The following is an 8,465-nucleotide window of genomic DNA, read 5'->3' as shown; positions in this document are numbered from 1 at the left end:
GAGCTGCAGGACACGGCTCACCTCTTGCAAGGTAACATCCAACTCTGGAACAGGGTAGTTGAGAAGGGTCATCCTGTTCATATGGAGGAGGCTTGATAGAGAAGGAACAGAGCGAAAGCATGAATGGTGATGCCAGGTACGGGTTCCTTGATGGTTTATACTGTGAAATAGAGTTAGAAGCATATGAAGAGTACTGAAGAAAAAAAAACGTGTACCTGCACTTAAAGCGTATATGACTGTACTGCCGCAAACTATGCTTGTAAATATTTAATGAAAGCTGTTTTATGTATGTATTGTACATGTATACAACGTTAGCAAAAAAACATGCATTTAACCTTGACAAACAAATGCCACTTAAACACAAGCAGAAACAAAATGTTTTCAAATAAGTGAAGTAAACCACAGTTAGGTGTTGAATATCGGCTCTATAATTAGCCGGAGTCAGCACGACAAACTCAAAATCATCAGAAGCTGCCAAATAGGTGTTCTCTACTAAATACATTCCACACAGAATATAGTGGATAAATGTCATTATGTAACCTTTGTTTTTAGAGCCAAGAGCTCTAAATCCATGCTGCTGGTGTGTCACTAGGAAAAGCAATGCCAGGCCATCTATGCCAGTTGGAATATGGGTCCTAATGACTTTGGTGTCTCCCTGCCATTTCACTTTGGGCCACCATGAGGTTGACTTTTTAGTTGTTTTGTGTGACGTGTGTCACGACAGATAAGGATAGTGGCATCATGAAATTCTATAATATGTTCCCACAATGAAAGAAGATGCAGTTTCAGGACTGCAGTCACAGGGCTGCTTTTTCACAACCCTAGTTACCAAACTAAACTGTGTGAAACACTGTGCAAGTGACATCACAGCCAGCTAGCTATGAAGGGTTAACATAAGGTTTAAGTTCAAACACAGGGTTTGGGTTTTGTCCTCATAGAACCCATAATGAATTGTAAAGTGTATTGCTGCGTTTGGGCTCATATTTACTCATTAAAACGTTGAGTTGTAGGAAGGTTCAAATAATTATCTGTGTCATGCCAGTTATGTTCGGTAATTACATTCTAGTATATACCTGAAAAAATACCCTCCTAGGAATATGATCCTGAAACTGCAGCTTTCTCTTTTGCATGTACATGCTAAACATAAAATTGGATACAGACATCCTTGTTACCTTCAGGATGAGTTTTGGTGTTAACTTTTCACCTAGCGTCAAGTCAAAAACTTTATTTCTGCATAAACTTTGGACTATGATGAAATACCTGCAAAACCACTGACATTCCCTCAGCCTCAACTGTGTTCTCTGTTTAATGCTAATTGGCAAATAAATGTTAGCATTCTAACAAACTACATGTAGTTTTTGGAGGGGGGGGGGGATGACACAGGACTTGTCCCCCCTTGTCCACTCCTTTGTGGTGCCACTGAGCATTGTCATTGTGAGCATGTATGCATGTGGACGTTAGCATTTAGCTTAAAGCATCACTATTCCTACATATAGTCTCACAATGCCACTAGCGTATCTGTAGTAACATACAGCACACACACACACACACACACACACACACACACACACACACACACACACACACACACACACACACACACCAACTAGCATGCGCCCATCGCATTGGCCTTTACATTTCTTTCACATGATACCCAACCTTTCTCCCATTAGTGTAACCAGTAATTCAATTATCTGATTGTACTTCTTAATGAGACAATACCCCCTGGAATCAGTAGCTTCACGGACCTAAGTGATGACCCATCTGCTCTCACGTGAAAGCAGTTATTCCCTTTAACCACTCCTCTGTACAAAACCAAAACTGGGCATTTTTTGTTGTTGGTGGCCAAGGCAATGCATCCCACGCTGAATGAAAATTAGATTTCTCCTGATTTGTCTCATCAGATCGAGTCCTCCACACAATGCTGGCTGTCTGTGTTCTAGCTGATGATGGATTCAGGTTTTGCAATGATACTGGTCTTGTGATTCCAATAGCTCATTTAATCAATACAAGCAATACTACCAGTACTACTACTTTCATAGGTTTTTTTCTTTAATATAACACCACATCTGGTTTACACTCCATGAGATTTGGATTATCAGATTTTGTGGACATTAAAGTTGTTTTTTTTTATCATTCTTTTTTATTTGAAATTACAAATTTCACATTTCACATTTCATCAGTTTCTCTTTAGTGCTCTCACTTTAAAGGGTCAGTTCACCCAAATTCCATGAAGAGATCTTTTTTTCTTTCTCATTTAGCCCAAGCTGTGTCAAGCCAATCTGCTGAGATTTTGAGATTTCCATCTCTGAATTTTTGTCGCCAGCACAATCAAGGTACAGTGAATAGGATTTAGTTTGAGCTACTCAAAGAATTGCATTTTGAAGATTTTTGTTGTTACGGCAACATCTTTCATCTTTCCAAAACCAAAATCCCAATTTCTTGAGATAACCCACAGAAATGGTGTCAACAGTTTACTTTTGAGTAAAAATGAGAAAAGAAATGTACCAATGAAATAGTACCCATAAAAAACTTCTCACAGGGAAGGCTGTGGATTCATGACGCTGTTTGTGAAAATACGCTCTTCTCATCAACTTGTTAAATTGCAATATTCATAGATTTCAGGTTTCATTCTGGTCTCTGTTTTCATTTCAAACTTAAAGAAACAAAACGCTAGTTCTCGTTTAAAGAAGATTACTCCATCACCAATGAAAGAACTGTTCCTAATCATAGAGACCGTGATATTACTCTAATATTTGCAATCATGATTTGTTTTCCATTTAAAAACTAAACTTCACAACCCCAAAACTGCCAAAAAGCAATCAAAGTGACAGAAGACTATTTGTGTTTTTCATTTTGGTCATTAGTTACATATCCCAAAAGATATGATAGATAAGATTCCTCAAGTATTTTTATTTACCATTTACACCTAAAGTACAAAAACAACAAGACTTCAAGTTTCAAACTATTCATTCAGAAACACATACTTCACATCATCTCTTTTCACATATTCCTTTGTTTGAGAGAGAATGTCAACTTACCTCAAAATGGAAATTTCTGGAAGATCTGGCCAGTTGGTTGGATGGAACAACAGTCTGTGGAAGGAAAACTTGGTTGGACTACAAAAACAAGGATTGGTTTATAATATAGTGGCAGTGACTCCAATTAAGCAAATAAGTGTCTTGCCCCCCGCCTCTCCCCCCCCCCCACCCTCTCTCTCCCTCTCTCTCAGCCTGTCTCGATCCTATGTGTTCGTGGGTTTAACATATAGTTACATGTCTGTTACACAGTCTGACTTTACCAAAACACCCTCACCATCATCATGTTTAAAGTAACTTTTAGCCATACGTAACAGGAAGTATTGTCATGGTAAAAGCACCAATCCTCATTGGGATACATACAACTTGGTCTTCAATATTGCTAAGGTATGCCTGAATCTACAGACATTAATGGGTCCAACGTGCTCCCAATGTGACCTACCAAGAGCCAGCCTCAACAACGTGTCTTGTGATCAGGCAGATTCATTGTCTACCTTTGAGATTGTCACAATCAAATAGCTTGTAAAATTAACCTCTGAGGTCCTCATGGCACACACAACTCCAGTCATTATTTTAGATTGGGTATTGGGTATTTTGGCCTTTATTTTTGACAGAACAGCTGAAGACAGGAAAGGGGAGAAAGAGGGAGAATGACATGCAGCAAAGGGCCGCAGGTCGGAGTCAAACCCCGGCCTGCTGCGTTGAGGAGTAAACCTCTGTCCATGGGCACACACTCTACCAACTGAGCTATCCGGGCACCCAACAGCTGTTTAGTTTTAATCAACTATTTGACTTATTTGGAATAACAATTTCAATTCAAAGTGTCTGTTTTTCACTTTTTTATTCAACCTCAACATTACACAGAAGCATGTCTAATGAAGTGCAGCTTAAGTTCTTTCAGGAAGACTTATTTCACATTTCTCTCTCTCTCTCTCTCTCTCTCTCTCTCTCTCCCAATCCGGATCAGCTACACTCTCATCACCTGACACTAGGCGTTCCCTCTGTCAGTTCAAACCAACCAGATTTTGCCACAACGTTTTGAGCTATCAAGTTGTTGCATTCAAACTTTTAACCTGTTTTAGTCTTTGCTGCTGTCATTGTAGGAAAAATGCAACTTTCAGTTCTCCTCATTCCCGTTGCCGAGGGTTCCTCCGTCATGAGAAGCCCCGCTCCAGTTCACATCCACGCAGTTCTTCAGGCTCTTCCTTCATCACCACCAATGTCAAAACTCCATCGGGGGATATTCCTTGTGTATCCATGGCTTCTATCCGTACACACACACTATAATTTTAACTACAATGGAGTATAATAGCCACAGACTCAACACATCAACCTATTATGCAGCATGTTCATTTAATATTTCACTCTTAAATGAAGTCTCTCCTAAATGAAATGTCTGCTGTATAGATACACTGGTACATGCATCGTTTTAACATTTTGCTTCAGTTTCAACTCACATCCAGTGGCAGAAGAGATGTTCTGATCTTTTACCCGTATTCGTCAGCCGTACTACAAAAATACTCTTCTACAAGTAAAAGTCCTTCGTTGAATAATGTCCTGAAGTAAAAGTAAAGAAGTAATATCATCGAAATACACATAAAGTACCATAAGTTACTCTTTTAGCACAACTGGACTGGAGTAAATAGTGCAGTATTCCCCATATGAAATGAAGTGGAGTAAATGTATAAAGTACAGGAAACTCAAGTGAAGTACCTGGTATTTGAGTATGTGTACTCAAACCCAAAATGGTGTACTACCACACCACTTGGTCATGCAAAGGAAGGACACAGACATCACCGGCAGGAGTAATCTTAACTCTTTTTGAAAGCATAGACTGTGGTCAGCAGTAGTGGAAGAAGTATTCAGTATCATATCCTTTACTTCAGTAAAAGTACTAATACCACAATGTAAAAATACTCCGTTAATAGTAAACATCCCGCATTGAAAATGTTACTCATGTAAAAGTGTGTAAGTATCATCAGGCAAATGTACTTAAAGTATTAAAAGTAAAAGAATTTAGTGCAGAGAAATCCTCACATTTTAGAAACTGGAAATGATTAAAAACCGTTCTGTCAAAAAGTCTAAAAAGTGTTGAATTGTCTAATGACATCAGCTGGATGTGTAGGCCTATGAATTGTTGGGTAGTTATATTTTTAATTTTATAATCTACATATCTTTTGGGGAAAAAAATCTAAAATTTGTAAAGTAATTAGTAATCTAATCTTTCAAAATAATAAGCAAAGTTGTATTTTTATTTAGATGATTTACTGTCGGGAGATGCCCTAAAACTGAAAGTTCAAGAAAAGTTTCAATTTTACCCATTTCTTTGCAAGCCCTGGTCATTTATAATAATGCTTTCACAATCTGTGCGTCATGTGGAACTTATGCCAACACAGGATATTTTTTCCATGACCTTTTTTACTTTACACAGCCAAAGTGAGAAATGTATGATCATGTGTCAATTAGAGAAGTCTCACAGGTTGTCGGCTCATCACTGACCCGGTCATGATGTTGGACAAGTTAGTCAGGGATAGTTACCCAATCAGTTCTTGGAAATCAAGCTCATTGTACATAATACTAACTCTGAAATATGCAAGAAACTTGAAAACATTGAATTAACACATTCATCTGATTAGTAGATAATCAACATGAGTTGAGTCAGTGGTGCATGGGTCAGGGGCTGATTTACATTACACAAGAAACGTTGCATGATTATAAATGCAGGGGTTACCTTCACTTTTAGTTTTAGTTTGACGGTGTGTGCGTGTGCGTGTGCGTGTGCGTGTGCCTGTGTGTGTGTGCGCCTGTCAATCTGTTCATACATATATATATAGCTTCAAATAATGTAGTCTAAGACAGCCATACCAGGCATCAGGAAAAGCAAAGTCACGAAGGAAAAAAGTAAGTTTATTTCTGTTGCTTGAATTTATTGGGGTGTTTTTCTATGTTGTATATTTACACAGTATACATATAAATTATAAAGAAAACTGTAATTTAAAAAATGTAATCTTTTCTCCGCTTTTCTTTCTTGATATGAAGATTGATAAAATGACAATTGATGAATGATATAACTATGACACGTCATTAGTATGTCGACCATAAATGCAACATTGCAAGTCCGGCTGGGCATCTTGCTGCATCTCTCTTTCTCTTTCATAATTCATTTGTTGAATATATTAGGCCATGTATTGATACAGTATCTGTATTATGCAAATTATAAAACTGCTTAATGGGCCAAATGTAGGTTAGTAAAAGGCTTATGAACATTCAACAGGGACTCATCGGCCATAATTGTTAATGTAAGAGTTAAGGCACCCAAATACTGCCATATTATCAAGACAAATAGAAATAGAATAACAGGCAACAAACCAAATTCAGTAATAAATAACACAAATGTCAATAACGTTCCATAAGACTATATTATAATTTGAAACTAACCAAGAGGAGACTCGTTGATATTACAGTAAATAATCTCTGTTTTCAGAGTGTCCTTACCAAGACAGGCAGCCGCACAAATAGCACGGTTACTTTTATGCGTTCAATCAATAGAGACAGGACAGGCAGCAATTCTGGCATGTGTAATGTAAATAAAAATGCTCACTTTTTGTGATCTTAAAGCAAAATTATTTAAGCACACTTGTCACAATACAGTTTGTTACAGTTTTTTGTTTGTTTTTTCAATTCCTAACAAGCATCAATCAATATAGAAAGCCACTTTTCATACAGTCTGCATTACCAACATGCATCTTGGCCAAACCTTCAATGTGGAGAAAAAAGTTCATGGATTTTGGGGAATGTGGTCATTGAATGCATTTTGGGCAAAATGACTCACGTAGACGTCTATTTTGCTCTCTGTGTGTGTGTGTGTGTGTGTGTGTGTGTGTGTGTGTGTGTGTGTGTGTGTGCGTGCGTGTGTGCGTGTGCGTGTGAACATGACTTATTGGGACTTTGACTATTCACCGTTACCCCCAGAGTTAGGCAAGTCGATACATACCCTTGTCATCGCCGCGCGTGACTCTGTTTGACGCGGAATAAACAAGATTTACTTACTGCAATGACTTTTTGCATCAAAGGTTTAACTTGGATTTGACTATTCAAATTTTTACAAGTATATATATTGTACTTTTAGTAACTCAGACATTGGAACATCTTTTTTTTCTTGTAGATTAAGTGACCTTTTGGGAAGCTTTTCAATACTGGATATTAAAATTTTCTGGTTAGAACATACAGTATAAAATATAAAAAGTTGCTATACATGTAAATAAACAAAGGAATAATATTATACAAGAACCCCCCCCCCCCCCCCCCACACACACACACACACACACACACACACACACACACACTAGATGGAAGGGAGAGTGGTCTATGTGGTGTTGGCTCAAGGATTTGGCCTTGTTGTTGAGCTATTACATAACACACACAAATGCAAAACAAACACAACAAACACACAACAAAACACAAAGTAAATGCACATATATTGTATGTGAAGATTGTCAAATGCAATGGATAGAACCTGTTCGCTGATAAGAAAGCCCAACAACTTTAAAGATTAGTTACTGTGCAGAGCCAATCAGAGACTGAAAGGAGGAAGGTTTAATTTTATTGCAAGATCCGGTCATTTCTAAGAATTTTGGAAGAATGTACCTTCTGTTGCAGCTCCGTGTGGAGCAGTTTGCTAAATGCTTTCTTTTTTCATGATGTTTTACTGTGAGAACTGTATATCATGATCATGGAATTAAATATCCCAAATAAAAATACACAGTTGTGTAATAAACTGTGTCCAAGGTCCTATCCATTGGCTGCTAGAGTACCAACAAGACACTTTGCCATTAATAATTAAGTGTGATATAGCACACAGTTCGGGGAAATTATGTCTGTATTATTTTGTTGATGTATCAATATGGATATTGGTATCTATTTTTTATCTTCCCAGGTGGTGTCACAGCTTTTGGAGATTTGTCTTTACCCTGACTGAATACCAATATTGTTACTGCACAGTTTAACACAAAGTAAGCAATTAGGTGCATGATAATGATGTTCGGTTACACTAGACTGGCAGTCCTAGTCCCAGTCTTTGCTGCTATGCTTAACTGAACCAGATAAGTGCTCAGCATACGGCAACCAGGCGGGGCCTGTGTGACTTGCGCCTCTATTGTTACTGGGCTGGTGTCAGAATGTTTTATTACTGCTTGCACTGAAGTGCCATCATAAGAAATTTATTAGTAAAATCTATTGCTAAGCACTTTTCTCACCATAAAAAAATGCAAAACAAGGTGTTAAAAGGGAGCACCTTTACATGTCACAATTCTTACTCGCGCTTTATCTCATCCAAGCATCTCCAATATCAACAGGATGACCCTTCTCAACTACCCTGTTCCAGAGTTGGATGTTACCTTGCAAGAGGTGAGCCGTGTCCTGCAGCTC

The sequence above is a fragment of the Etheostoma cragini genome, chromosome 15 (genome assembly GCF_013103735.1).
Source record: "Etheostoma cragini isolate CJK2018 chromosome 15, CSU_Ecrag_1.0, whole genome shotgun sequence".
Lineage (NCBI taxonomy): Eukaryota > Metazoa > Chordata > Actinopteri > Perciformes > Percidae > Etheostoma > Etheostoma cragini.
This window is presented reverse-complemented; position numbering follows the sequence as displayed.